We start from the raw sequence: 12,500 nt of genomic DNA on the forward strand, positions 1-12,500 counted from the left end.
CCACGTAAGTACAATTTTTTCTCAAAGATTGATATTAATTTCTAAGTAAATAAAACATTTAATCTTCTCTCGTTTAAGTGAATTTGGCAAAATAGTGTATGTGTGGTAGATGAAGCCGCTTGTAAATCCGAAATACTGATATTCACGTTAGTAAAAGCAGTATGTGCTACACATCAAACTCGTTGTAAGGTACGAAATCTGTATTTCACTTCCTAATCAAGAACGAAATCGTTTTTGAAAATGTAGCGAATATGTGACAACTCTGCAGGTAAGCATATTTTTAATCACTATTTGTAATGAGAAGCAAGTTATATGTGTTATTAACGAGATATCCAACGTTAACTATTAAGTATATTTCCGATGTACACTCTTGCTGATTCACCTATTCAGTTAATATCTATCTATCTATCTATCTATCTATCTATCTATCTATCTATCTATCTATCTATCTATCTATCTATCTATCTATCTATCTATCTATCTATCTATCTATCTATCTTAGATGCGGTCAGAGCGACGAAACCGTTCTGCACGCACTCGTTCAGTGTCCAACAATTTCCGACCTGTGGGCTTATGTCGAACAACTGCTCTCACGTGTGGGACGAGTCGGTTTATCAGCTGAGTCTATCGTCAATATTGTCACGCCTCCTTCCTTCAAACGGGAAGGAAGAGCTATTTCCATCATCCTTGTGGCTATGGCGAAAGAATGTATCTGGTGGACGCGTCTGAAAGGATTGGAGACAAACACTTTCCTCTCTGGTCAATCTCTCATCAACTTCTTCAAGTACCACTTGAAAAGGAAAGTGAGAGTAGAGAGGCAAGTTTTGTCTAGCGAATGTTTTAAAAAAAGATGGGTGAATGTAGCAAGAATGGCACGTATGAATGACGAAGCCACCTTGAGCATAGTCCTATGAACCCAGAAATCGAAAACAGAGAGTTGCTTATTTGCAAAAAAAAAAAAAAAAAAAAAAAAAAGAAATATAAAATGTGACTTCATTGACCGAGGTTACCGTGGTCTTTTCCGTAGGCTTTTCTTTCCACGGGTAAACCTCACCTGTCCTCCCCTTTACACTTCATATTGACATTTCTGTGATAACGATCCCTATTGATCAATTTTTTTTTTCCTCCCCCCCCTTTTTTTTTAACCCCCCTTTTTTTGTCCTCTTTCTCTCCTTTTACGATCCCTTTTGATCGAAACTCCCCCTTCCTTTTTTTTTTTTTAAACCTTCAAAAGAAAAGCTCTACCTTGTAATTTGTTCTATCTGTGTGCAGCCCTGTGTGGCTAATAAAGAAACATATCTATCTATCTATCTATCCATCTATCTATCTATCTATCTATCTATCTATCTATCTATCTATCTATCTATCTGTCTATCTATCTATCTGTCTATCTAACTGCCTGCCTATATACATAATTATTCAATACAGGTACATGAATAAATATGTACACACATAGGAGAAGGATTTGCATGTGTACCTGTTACAAGGACATAGCATAGCGCCTAGTATATTTTTGTAACGATCAAGAACACCGTTTGACACATGCATTGTTTCGCATAAAAGTTTCCTTGAACAAAGCTCTTAATGTTCCCATTGCCATTATCTATTAACCTGAAATAATTCCCCGCTGAGTGCGAGTAGAGTGTTTTCTCTATCCAGTTGTGTCGCCGGCGATGTTCTGCTAGGCCATGCTGTCAATATTTAGGACCGCACCCGAGTGAGTTCCACTTCCTGTAAACGATTGCATTGGCACATTGAAAATATTTACAAATACATAACTCATGCTCTCCAGTTACGAACACATACGCATAATGACTTGATTTGTTTATTTTTACTTGTTGTTTGTCATTTGTATGCGTGCATGCGTGCATACACACAAATCTCACATCATACTCGTATGTATAAATGTATTTGTCTTTGTATGAGTACATTCGTGTGAATATTCGTATCTATCTATCTATCTATCTATCTATCTATCTATCTATCTATCTATCTATATCTATCTATCTATCTATCTATCTATATCTATCTATCTATCTATCTATCTATCTATCTATCTATCTATCTATCTATCTGTCTATCTATCTATCTGTCTATCTAACTGCCTGCCTATATACATAATTATTCAATACAGGTACATGAATAAATATGTACACACATAGGAGAAGGATTTGCATGTGTACCTGTTACAAGGACATAGCATAGCGCCTAGTATATTTTTGTAACGATCAAGAACACCGTTTGACACATGCATTGTTTCGCATAAAAGTTTCCTTGAACAAAGCTCTTAATGTTCCCATTGCCATTATCTATTAACCTGAAATAATTCCCCGCTGAGTGCGAGTAGAGTGTTTTCTCTATCCAGTTGTGTCGCCGGCGATGTTCTGCTAGGCCATGCTGTCAATATTTAGGACCGCACCCGAGTGAGTTCCACTTCCTGTAAACGATTGCATTGGCACATTGAAAATATTTACAAATACATAACTCATGCTCTCCAGTTACGAACACATACGCATAATGACTTGATTTGTTTATTTTTACTTGTTGTTTGTCATTTGTATGCGTGCATGCGTGCATACACACAAATCTCACATCATACTCGTATGTATAAATGTATTTGTCTTTGTATGAGTACATTCGTGTGAATATTCGTATCTATCTATCTATCTATCTATCTATCTATCTATCCATCTATCTATCTATCTATCTATCTATCTATCTATCTATCTATCTATCTATCTATCTCTCTCTCTCTCCTCTCTCTCTCTCTCTATATATATATATATATATATATATATATATATATATACAAATAGCTAGCAAGTTATACACAAAGTAGACGTGAAAACATTTGTGTACAAAAGATTCAGTGTGTAACACCGAACATAATACCTCATTACTGTTTCAATGTAACAGCTATTAAGTGCCTAAAGAAATAGGATAAACGGATAGGTCAACATTTGTCAGAAGTCAATTATAAAAACAGTGAAAAGAATTTATTGTGTTCAACAATACAAAGTAAATATCACACCATCGTTCTGAGGATCATCAGTAGAAATATTTAGTGAGATGATTTACACCTATTGTATACTCGACAGAATTAATTGGAAAAAATCCTTTAAGAGGTGATTCGTTTCGATTCATTATCCTATGCGTATGTTTATCTCATGCTCAGCTGTTTTAATAATTATTTTAGACTATGAATTAGAACCTACGCCACTGAAGACAGATAGTTTTAATAAGCTTTCCTACAGTTGTATTATCTCTTTAGGCAAGCCAAAGAAATCTCCTTGTGCGTTGGATAAAAAAAAAACAATAATAAAAACAGCGATGGACTTCTTTTGGATTCCAAAAGATGTTCAACGAATGTTCATGTCGTACTACGACAACCTGAGGATGAGATTTACAGCAGGAAAGTTCACAACGGAGTGGCAACGGCTTGAAATAGGTATTGCAGCCGGATTCACGATATCAGTCATCTTGTTCGTGCTAGTCATGGAAATGCTACTCAGATCTACAAACTGGGAGAAAGCTGTTACAAAGACACAATTAAGGGCTTTTATCGACGACGTAACTATATTATCGGAAAGTAGAGAAGTAGCAGGGGGAACGTTAGAGCGGTTGGACGAACTGATAGGATGGGCCAAGATGAAATTCAAAGCCAAAAAATCTCGAAGCGTGGCTTTCGTGAAAGGAAGGCAAGAAGAAGTGAAATTCAGGAAGTGAAGACATACCAACGATGGTATAGAAACTTATTAAATGATAAGAAGCAAGGGAAAGAAACACACGAGTTAGTAGAACAAGGATTAAAGGTAATTGACAGAACAACACTGCCAGGGAAATTCAAGTGTTGGATTCTGCAATTTGAGCTGTACCCAAGGATAATGTGGCCATTGCAACTGTACGAAATAGCCTCGAGTAGAGTAGAAAGGTAGGAGAAAAGATGCAGTGTGTTTATCAGAAAATGGCTCGGTCTGCCGAAACCACTGAATACAACTGCACTATATGGAAAATCCGTGCTGCAACTACCAATAGCATCAATCGCCGAAGAATATAAGGCAGGAAAGGCAAGGACAGTAATGATGCTAAGGTATTCAAAAGATCAGAGCATTCGGGAAAATCCTCCAAAGGTACGAACAGGGAGGAAATCGAAGGCGGAAGAGGCAGTAAACAGTGCGATCGAAAAACTCAGGCACGCAGATATAGTCGGAGCGACGCAAGAAGCTAGAACCGGCCTAGGGTCGCAAAATGTCAGGCCATTTTGCAAGAGCAGTGTAAAAGAGATGAAAGAGGCAGTGGTATACGAAGTGAGAAAGGAGGGAGAAGAAAGGCGAAATGTACATTTGGTACAATGCAGTCAACAGGGACTTTGCCTGAGATGGGAGGAGTATGTGATCAACCACAGAATATCATGGAAGGAACTTTGAGCTTGGGAACAAACAAGAACATCCTTCCTGATCAAGTCTACCTTCAACGTTCTACGCTCACCGGCGAACTTAGTCCGGTGGAATTTAAAAACAACCGATGAGTGTAGATGCGGAGAGAAATCGACGGTTAAACATGTTCTGTCAAGTTGCAGACTAGCACTTGAAAGATATACTTGGCGCCATAATCAAGTCCTCGGCGTCATAAGCGCAGCACTCAAGGAAAAAATCGAGAGGTACAATAGGGGAGAGTACCCAAAATTAGAAAAGCGCAGGAAAATATACTTCCACAAGGGAAAAGGTTATAAAACCAGGCCTACAAATACAGTATTCGAGATGGACGAAAGATGGAAGGGATACTGGGAGGTGGCCACGGACTTGGAATGACAAGTAATATTTCCACTAATAAAACCAACAAAAAAACCGGATTTAGTTCTATGGAACAGAGACCGGAGAATGGGAATTTTACTAGAAGTGACAGTACCTTGGGAAGAGAACATCGGCAATGCAGAGGACCGAAAGGAGAAGAGGTATGAAAAGCTAATCGAAGAATGCAGAGAACAGGGATGGAATGTGGAATATTATCACCTGGCAGTGGAGGCTAGAGGCTTCATTGAAAAGAAAATGACAACGCTTTTCAAAAGAAGATTTGTTTTTTCTAGACTCGAGCTGCGTAAACTAATAAGGAAAGTACAAGAGGCGGTCGAAAAAGTCAGCTTCTATATATGGCTGAAGCGGGAAGACCGAAAATGGCTTGAAAGTCATAAACACACCGACGGGAAATAAGATCATTAGGTGAGACAAGCTGAGTGACAGTTGACGGTCGTGTAGAAGAATTGCGGGCTAAAACTTCGCGCCTTCACTAGTCAGTTAAGGTGAGACAGTGTCACGTGACAACTTGCTTGGGCTGCCTGCTGGAGCCTTTGCGGCAGGTAATTAAAGGCAAAAGTTTGACAAGACAGTCAGTCCCTGGCTGACGCTCGCTGACGATACATCGAAGAGGTCAGGGAACAGAAGAAAGAAGAAGAAAGAAGATATGCACCCAACAACAGAACTGAAGACACCTAGGAAAGTGGGGACCCCGCCACGTCTAAACGGTAGAGAGGTAGGGGCCGAAACCGGACGTGGTTCCTCCTAATGATGTCTTGAGCTAACTGGATCCTATAAAGGATCTGTTGAGGTAGCGGACCACGAAATATGGTTGTAATTCCTATAGCAATCTAAGTGTAACTTAGTTGTAGAAATGATAACATTCCACCGATTTTGTTCTAACAAATGATATATATATAATCTAAAATAATAACTGGAATTCTAGAATGAATGTTACATAAACAACATAATAAATTTGATGGTTATAAGTATTAAGAATCAAAGCAACCTAAACAAACATTACCTATCTAACAATAATATAACCAACTGCGGTGTGATGAGTTGAAAAATGTCTTTATCTCTGCTAATTCAGTAAGTAATTAAATGCCGAATAATATAACATTTCTCTGAAACCAGTGCTATAATTTAATATATATTTGAGTCCTATTCAGATAATGTACATTTAAAAATATTGAAAAAAGTACATTCTGTCAATTTCAGTGATTAGATTCTGGTTTTGTTTGTTGTTTAAACGCTTATTCCATGGTACAATAAACACTATTATTATTTTCCGCCACTAACATATAAGATCAATAAATATCTATTTATATTTAATATTTTAGTAATAGAACGCAGACAGTAGAAAAACCGAGACCGAATACACCAACACACATGCATATATACACACACACATATAAATAGACAGATAGATAGAAAAATAGACAGATAGATAAATAGAGTGGCAGAAAATATGTGTATATGTGCGGATGTTAATTTATTCCAAATAAAAAAGTTATAATGAATTCTACATACAAAACTGGGACTTAGATACCACTGTAACAAAAAAAAATTACGGCGCACGCTCACAAACACACACACACACATACACACACATAACTTATTTACATGAAGTAGATACATTGATATATATTCGTTTTGTAAGATTCTTGATGTGAAATCGTATATTGAAACAGATATTGTTGTATTTAGGGACAGTTTTGTTGCCAGTTTAGCCAATGAAATCACACGCAGTATATATATGGTGTTCACTTGCTTCAGCTTTATTTTATATTACCTGTATTTTGGCCAGAGATATTTCGTCACATTCCTGTGACCTTATCAGTGGTTCTTTGCTTTCTTCTTTCTTTATTGTGTATCTTCTTACAAACTATCTCCCCCCCCCACAAATAAAAAAGAATGATGCAGGCAAAAACCACTGATGTAATCACAGAAGAGTGTAACATAAGAACTATGGCCGAAATGCAATTCATATAAAATAAATCCGAAGCAAGTGAATGCCAAATACATAAGGCTCGTGTTTCCATTGGCTAAACTGGAAACATGATCATCCCCAAATAAATAGTACCCAGTTGCTCGTTCTTCTCTCCGTCCACAACACACTAAGGATTCTGCGGTAACATCACATTGCAAACGCGCTCACTCTTTTCTTGTCTGCATTCAACATTCTCCACGACTCGTAACCGTACGTCGCAATACAGAAAGCGGCAACCCGAAGTAGCCTTATCTTAAGCAGCATTGACTCGACACGACTCTTCCAGATGTTCTCCATATCTTGTACCGCTGGTACATCATATATATATATATATATATATATATATATATATGGCGTGCTTCTTTCAGTTTCCATCTACCAAACTCACTCACAAATCTTTGGTCAGCCCGAAGACACTTGCTCAAAGTGCCACGCAGCGTGATTGAACTCGAGACCAGGTGGTTGGGATGCAAGCTTCCTACTACATGTCCGCCCTGTGCCTATACTATATATATATATATATATATATATATTATATATATATATATATATATAATATATATATATATATATAGAATGCAATTATATATGTGTGTGTGTGTGTTTATCTGTATGTGAGTGAGTATATACATACACACACACATATATATAGTTGGAATATACAAGAAACACAAAAGACGAAGACAGGCGCATAAACAACAAACATGTGTATTAGTTTAACGCTTGCGAACGTGAGGAAGTCTTTTACGTTTCGAGCCTACGCTCTTCAACAGAAAATAAACAGAGAGAGAGAATACAATAAACATACAAAATACATATGTATGCTTCTTTGTGGTTTAATAAAGCTGCCTTTGGTTTCCTGCGGAGAGAAATCTCAGAAACTACTAAGCCAGCCACATGATTATTTGGTATTCTGCTTCCTGAAGATTTCTCTTGAATGAAAAAGTTCTAGTCCTGTAGAAGCTCCTTCTATATAATAAATTAATTTTACTCTGCTATGTATTGAGTACCTTATTTACTGTGGTTAACCCCGAATCAACCCGGGACCTACATATATATATATATTATATATATATATATATATATATATATATATACATGCAAATATAGATAAATAAATTGATAGATGCATAGATACATAGATAGATGGATGGATAGATATATAATTTTCTTTATTAGCCACACACGGCTGAACACAGAGGATCAAATGGATCGTGTATCACAGAGGAATTTTTTAAACTATAAGAAGCAAGATTAGGTTTATCGGTGGAAAGAAAATACTACAGAAAAGACCTCGGTAACTTCAGGCAGGGAGGGAATAAGCACACGAGAGAAAAGTGCTCTCTCTCCCTCTCTGTCTGTCTCTCTCTTTACAATTTACAGGATAATGCTCAAAGTGGTTTCGTCGCTCGCACGCATTATCGTTGCTGCAATTACCCACCTTGTTTTGAAACTCTCTATTGATAGATAGATAGATAGATAGATAGATAGATTGATAGATAGATAGATAGATAGATAGATAGATAGATAGATAGATAGATAGATAGATAGATAGATAGATAGATAGATAAATAAATTGATTGATAGATATATGGATGGGCGCCAGTATTTTTGTGTATATGTGTCTTTTGTGTGTAAGCAATAAGTTCAATTGAGGAATGTTTACACTTAACGTTTTCAGTGCTAATAGCGATATATTACATTCAACACTAACCATCATCACAAAAGCGTTACATTGTCATACCACATGTAAACAGTTTGTGATGTCAATTATTCTGTTACACTGGTTTACTCATTTGTTATGTTAGCGACCATTGGATAACTTAACGAAGATGTTGTTATCGTTCTCAACAAATTCGACAGCGCCTTATATCTTGATATTCTGGTACCTACTTTATGTAAGATTCTTTCATGAGGTGCAGTTGAGTTCGCGGATATTATAGCGTCGGCAATATTTTGCGATACCCCTATCTTTCCAACAGAAGAACCACCAACTTTTTTTCTTTTTTCTCTTTTTTTTTCTTTTACCAAGCGTATGGTTCTCACACCATTTATTTTTCACGCCAGCTACATGCTGATTTGCTTAATAAGCACTATAAAGTGCAAATAATCTTGCAGTGTAAGACGTAATTTTCTTTAATATTACTTAAGATTTCAGCATCTATAATACTGGTTACTATGGGATGGTATGTCTGAATATATACAATAATTTCTGATTGCATTGTAGTGTTGAAAGAATTAATGAATATTACACACCATTGTAACATATATTATTCATACGTCAAGCTGAGGGAGTAACATTAAACTTACGCTAACATACGCTACATGCCTACACCAACGAAAGATTAGAGATGAAATATTCTAAACTATGGACTTAATGATAAAAGCGTATGAGATTATATGAAAGATTCTGAATTTTGAAGTGAGAAACAGATATAGATTCTAATTTGAAGCACATAAAACATTGATGTAAGTATATGATTGTGTATTACGAAAGGAATATGCAAAATGTATCTCACAGAAAAAGAAAATATTGACAATATTTTGTCATGTACTATTAGTACACACATAATTACACATAATTACTTTCAATATATGACTGTGATTTTCGGTATAGTCAATGCTGAAATATGTTTCCAAACATTATATTGTATGGAAGCTTGTTTGTACATAATGGAATAAGCATGTATTGTCTCTATGGGTGCAACTACCTCTGGGTTAAGATTTTTAAGAAGTGTCGACTGATGTTTCTGATGTGTTCTATTTTAAATTGTATTTTATTAATCCAAACCTGTAGAGAAAGTATTGTTTGCTATCATGTCTATTGATCATAATAATTAGTCTAACACTATATAGCAAATCAGTTGTTTTAAAGCTGGAATATTAACAAATTACGATTAAAGGCACAAACAACATCATAATTGACCCGCCCATTGTGAAAATATAAGTGAAAAGTATAACTAAAAGAAAAAAACATTGAGACCAGTATCCAGATAACTGTATTAACATTTTAGTAACGAAGTAGTTTTTGAAATAGTATACAAGTATAATCACCAAATAACTAACACGTATACTATGTAGAGATAGTTAATAGTCGCTTAAAGTTAACATAAATTCACATGCGAAATGAGGCTTCGAAATAGAAAGAAGATAAGGCAAATATAAGAGAAGATAACACAAATGCAAGCCATTGCAAAGCCGATGAACCTCATGCAACAAATATGAAATCAAAGCAACTATTAGCGCTTAAAACAGAAATAGATAACACAGGTCCAAGGCAAAATCTGTCAAGAAATACACAAAATGAAACAAGAAAAAATATTGTCTATGTTGAACGTACATATTGATTCCTACAACTGTAGCGAGATCTCAAATTTCTGAGATAATTAGATAACATTCTGTTACTATTTTATCGATTTCTATAAGTCAAATAGATATTTCACGCTATTTTACGCAACAAGGATAAATAGAATACATAACAGAGAATTATACTTATTTATGTGTATGTTGGTGTGTATAGACATATATAGATATATATATATATATATATATATACGTATGAATTTATATATGCACATCCACACACACGTAATCATGTATATATATATATATTATATATATATATATATATATATATATATATATGTATGTATGTATGTATGTATGTATGTATGTATGTATGTGTATGCTTCTGTTATAAAACGAAAAGTGAGGCAACATATTCAGGGTGGAGCAGAGAGGAGAGACATTTTTGAAAAATTAACAAAATCATTAATTTAAGCTGCAAACAAAGTTTATTGGCATCAATGTGTTCGTATTTAATTAGTATTTGTCAAAATCAAGTGTAGAAAACAACTTCCATCATGTGGTGTCCATTTTCACTGATGCATATCTGAAGGCGTTCTTGGAGATTGATTTCCACTCTCTCCAGCATTGTTCTGTCAAATCATCCATTGTACGTTTATGCGCATACACACGTGCATTGAGGTTTCTCCACAAGAATCAATCACGCATGAACTAATCAGGGACCGAGGGAACCTAGGAATGTCAACAAACCTGGAAATGAGGCGATCCTCAAACAGAGGGCAAAGAACGTCTATTGACGCTTTGGTTGTGTGACTCACCGCCCCATCCTGCTGAAACCACACACACCAAATTTGTGTAGGGCTTCCTCGTAATTCATGCACAAAGAAGTTGTTTATCATCTTGATGTAATGATCAGAGTTCACAGTAACAGCGTTTCTATTATTACCTTCCAAAAGTTAACGAACAATGGCGGCTGATTTTCCAACAGCACAGCAGACCGGCCCTTTTGGAATGTGCGGTGGTCTTTCATGCAGTTCCCTCGGATTTTCTAGAGCCCAATAACAACAGTTCTGTTGATTCACTATGTCATCGAGATGAAAATGAGCTTCAGCATTCAGTAACAAAATGTGGTTGTCATTTGCCTCAAAAATTACTTCCACCTGACTTGCGAAGTTAAGCCGTTGTGCATAGTCTCATGGTTTCAATTGCTGTCAAATGAACAATTTGTACGGGTCGAAATGTAGGTTTTCATGCAAAATACGCCTTACCAATCGATTACCGATGCTAGGTTCAGTGGAATACTTCCGAGCAGTACGATTCAGACTCCGTATGAAAGCTTGTCGGACGCATTCCACAATTTCTGGCGTCCGTACCGTTCGTGGCGACACCACCGATCTCCTATTCATTAGTGTATCTTGTGCAGGAAGTGCATTCGCCCAACGTAAGATTATGCTACGTGCGGGAAGAGTCTGATTTCGGTGTATGTTAAAGTGACCCCAAAACTCACGATGAATGCCTGTAACAGACTCGTTATTCTTCACGTAACTGCTGTAAGCAAATATGCGGTGCTTTTCGTCTATAGCGCCATGGCTTCTACTGAAAAGAATAAAGAAATGCTGAGACACCACCGGCCGAATGGTAATTGTCAGACAATTGTCCCTCAACCTAGGGCTGAATAATAGCACTTTCAAAAACACCCTTCCTCTCCGCTTCACCCTGTATATGAGGAGGAGAAGACCCCCTTCGGTGATGAATGATCATGGGATTGCACCTAGAAAGTTACCCTCCGAAGCACAAGTGATGTGGCAACTCATTTCTACAGCTGCGTTAACGGAGCAACGTGTAATAAAGTATCTTGTTCAAGAACACAACACACATCCTGGTCCAGGAATCGAACTCACAACCTCACGATCGTAACATCGGTGCTCTAATCACTGAGCCATGCACAGATGAAATTTTACCCTGTATATATACAGCCAAATACTGTACGGCTCTGTCCTGGGAACGAACATCTTAAAAACTTCTTAACTACTTATCTTGTAGTGAACCTACATATGTCACGAATGCTTTGTAAATATCCATATGAGCATAGCACGTTTAATAATCATACATGAATATGAACGGATCTTTCTTTAGGTTTCTACTATAGACTAAGCGACTGTATTCTTTTCACATGACGTCTCTCAGACCAACGACATGTAGTTTGAAGAATTGTTTTCTCCTTAAATTCACTACATTTTTTAGGGTTACATAAATCATTGGACAGAGTTTTCCAATGTAAACCTGCGTTATTGGGCCAGGGGGTATATTTCAATGGTGAATGCATGAAATGAAATTGTGAGTGATTAGGAAGGTCATTGTGGGTCAGGCACAGGAACATCTGAAAACCAAATGATTTGAAAATTTGT

This window comes from Octopus sinensis, linkage group LG2, assembly GCF_006345805.1.
Source record: "Octopus sinensis linkage group LG2, ASM634580v1, whole genome shotgun sequence".
Classification (NCBI taxonomy): Eukaryota; Metazoa; Mollusca; class Cephalopoda; order Octopoda; family Octopodidae; genus Octopus; species Octopus sinensis.